General features: G+C 34.1%; 1 long non-coding RNA gene across 1 annotated transcript; it reads left to right on the forward strand.

The window, feature by feature from the left end:
- Positions 1–778: 778 nt before the first annotated feature.
- On the forward strand, positions 779–1,752 carry LOC131253887 (uncharacterized). The gene is made up of 3 exons (XR_009175332.1): positions 779–1,300; positions 1,428–1,503; positions 1,680–1,752. It is a non-coding gene; the product is annotated as an uncharacterized LOC131253887 (long non-coding RNA).
- The last annotated feature ends 1,997 nt before the right edge of the window (positions 1,753–3,749 follow it).

A 3,749-nucleotide genomic window follows, 5' to 3' on the forward strand; every position in this document is an offset into this window, starting at 1 on the left:
TGGGTTCTGAAATCCCTAATCGTAATCTGGAATTGGGGATGGGGATCTGAAATTCTCAATTTGGGATTTGGGATTCGAAATTCCTAATTGCTATATTTGGGATTAAAATCCCTAATTTTCTCAATTTGGGGATTCAAAACTGAAAGGGCCCACTGAGTTTACTCAGTACAATAAGGGCCTGTTTGGCCGGGCAGATTGGATGGTATTAGAGTGGATTGCACGGATTTGAAGGTAATGCTAGCTGCGTCAGTGGTGCAAGATCTATGGGATTGCTATATCTTGGGATATTGCTCTATCCATATAGTATTATTCATATTTGCGCTTTAAGGAAATGCATCCAAGATGATATAAATGTGTGAGGTAATTATCATACCATGGAGCATTGTCTGAGATGTACCTATTGTCTTCAAGGCCATACATATGTTGCATTTTTCCTGTATACATGTAAGCCCCTTAATTCATCAAAGTTGATCTTCTTATGAACTTAGAGATGTAAAAGATCTTCCAAGCCTTAGACAAATGTATCATGTTTCTGCAATTTGAATAGGTATCAGCTGGGCATTAGCAGATATGTGCTTTTATACCAATTTCTAAATGCAAGGCTATATTGCCTACAGCCCGTGCTGTGGGAAACTGAAAGTTTGGACTGCTAGGCGTCTTGCCTTATAATTCATGCTCGAAAAATTTTATTGTTTCTGGGACTTCTTAAACTCCATTTTTGAATGCACATCCTCTTGTTGACTAAGAGGATTCTTGATTACAGTTTGGCCCTTGCACCAGTAGATGTTCATTGGGAAGTTGGTTCCAAAGTAGATTCTGCATCCAAGTAGGGGTGACTAGAATTATGGTGGTTGTTGGCCAAATGTTACCCCTGAGATTAGACAGGAAATCCTCAATTTTCTTTCTTCTCTGTCTTCTTTCTGCATCTTGAGTCTGATCTAATTCCTGCTTTGTTACCGGCTTCTTTCTTAGAATCTATTTTAGCAAAAAAAATTATCAGTAAAAAACTAAAGCAGTTTGATAAATTTCTTTTTTTCCCCCCACCCATTTTATCATTTATATGATTCTAGAATACAGGATTCCAAATCATCAAAAAACAATTCCAAATCATTAAAAAAGATAAAAAAAAATCCTGAATTCCAGATTATTGATCCTAGTCAAATGTAACTACAAGCAGAAAATTGTAGCTAAGGTTCCTACTAGATTGAATAAACCACTGCCACCTAAGAGTTCACCTGGCCCAGCATTAAAGAAGAAAGAAGAATCAACTGACAGTTCAGAAAGCGATTCAGAAGATGAGGTAGGTGGAATGCTTTTGAACTATAAATGCATGGAATTTTCTGATAATAATCTAGCATCTAGAATGGTGCACATGGTGGTATCTGTTTTAAGTTGGTTGCCCCATTGATGTAAATTTCTTGAAACAGGAAACTGCTAAAGCTGCTTTTTGAGCATGTTTGTGTGACATCCAACCTAGTTGAACCATTAGTCATTTTCCACCTAGTGAGTTACTTCCAACTGAGTATGTTTGTGCGACATCCAACATTCCAATAGGTTGGGTCCACCATGAGGATAGTCTTGCATAAAAATCGGTCCCATCTACTCATTAGGTGGGTCAGACTAGCAACAATGTTTATTCATTAATAAATAACAACATATAATTATTTATTTATTTTCAGGGATATAAGCCACAATAACTTTGCTAATTGGCTCCCACCACAGGTGGGGAATTTGTCAAGTCTGCAATAACTGCAAGTTTTGTTTATTTTTATTTTTTAAAAATTTATTAAAGTATTTTTCTTCAGAAATACCATATGATGTGTTTGGAATTATGAATTTGCCACCCAATTTGTTAATGGTTAACATGGGATAGTTTTATTTATTTATCTATTTTAGAAGGTTTTAAGTTCAAAACTTGTTGGACCATAAGTTATTATCCATCCCTTGAATTATTGCCAACCTATCATGTTTGTGATGATACCAACCCTTCTAATTGGTTGGCTTCGCCATGAGGATACCCATGTACAAGAATCAGCCCCAACCTCTTATTAGGTGGGCTATACCATTACAACAATGTTTGACTATTGATGAATATCAAAGTATAATTATTTATTTCTTTTCAAGGATATAAGCTTCAATAATTTCATTGGTTCGCTCCCACCTCAATTGGGGAATTTAGAAAGTCTGCAACAACTGTAAGTTTTTTTTTTCCCAAATCTAATTAGTTATTCTTCTTCAAAAATGCCATAGGCTTTATTATTTATTTATTTTAATAACTTAACTTTTTTTAAAAATGCCATAGGTTGTGTCTGGAATTTCGAATTTGCCACCGAATTTGGCAGTAATTAATATGTGCTGGTTTTATATTTTATATTTTTCTTTTTGAGAAGATTTTAAGTTCAGCCACTTATACCATACGCTACTATCCACCCAATGAAATACTTGCAACCTATATATTTGCATGACATCCAACCTTCTAATAGGTTGGCTCCATCATGAGGATAGACCTGTACAAAAATCAGTCCATACACTTATTAGGTAGGACAGACCATAATAACAATGGTGAGCTATTGATAAACAACTAAATATAATTAGTCATTTATTTTTAGGAATATAAGCTATAATAACTTCAATAATTCACTCCCACTTGAACTAGGGAAGTTGGCCAGTCTGCGACTACTGTAAGTTCTGTTTTTCTTTCTTTATTCTATTTAATTATTCTTCTTAAGAATGCCATTTGAAGTGTTTGGAATTTCAAATTTGTCATGAAGTTTGGTGGTGATCAATATATTATAGTTTTATTTATTTATTTATTCATTTATTTTCTTTAAGAAGATTTCAAGTCCAATCAATTGGACCATAATTCATATATTTTTGAAGGACTTTGTCAGCCCTCTTGAGAGGCTATGCATGCTGGCCTACTTAGATGGTAACCCTCTTGAGAAGCTATGCATGTCAATCGTCGATCATGCATAATCATTAAGTGATCAAGTCTGAAATTCACAAATACAAAAATTTGAGCTGAACTATGATAGAACTAAGAAGCATTTTGGACTCAATATCGGGAGTCTAATCGAAGGAGTTGCCTATGTAATTGCTATCCCAGGTATGGTTTTTGCTTCTTCTCTTTTCTCATTTTCTCATTTAATGATGAAAGGAAAATATCTTTGTAAAGAAATCCCCAAAACATGTATTTTAAACTGTGATTAAGACTAGAAGTAAATCAGGATTGCAATAGTGATTGCAATTGTGTTGGCTAGTAGCTGCTGATATTATCTCTCAATAGTGATATTATCTTTGTAAAGAAATCCCCAAAACATGTAATTTAAACTGTGATCAAGACTGGAAGTAAATCATGATGGTATTTGTTCTGTTCCATCTAAATTTAGAATCCAGGAATCTGCTTTTTCCAAAAGAGAACTGTTGAAGTGATTTGCACGAGGAGAGATTGAGGTCAATAACACAAAGTTTCATTTATATATTTCTTCACAAAAGTGCATGTATTAGTAAAAAGGAAAATAAAATCACTTGAAGAAAGTATTCTCTAACCTTTGTAACCAAGCTTTAGATGCTTGTTTTAGATTATGGAGTGCTTTTTTAGTTTGCATGCATGCCTCAGCTTCATATGATCATAAAATTCCATAGGTTGATCAATATATATGATGAAACCCTACTCTCTCACAACAATGTGAGAATAACAACACTCTAGATATGCATATCCTTTATCTTTCTTGTATGTAGTTACATGT

This window comes from Magnolia sinica, chromosome 8 (genome assembly GCF_029962835.1).
Source record: "Magnolia sinica isolate HGM2019 chromosome 8, MsV1, whole genome shotgun sequence".
NCBI lineage: Eukaryota > Viridiplantae > Streptophyta > Magnoliopsida > Magnoliales > Magnoliaceae > Magnolia > Magnolia sinica.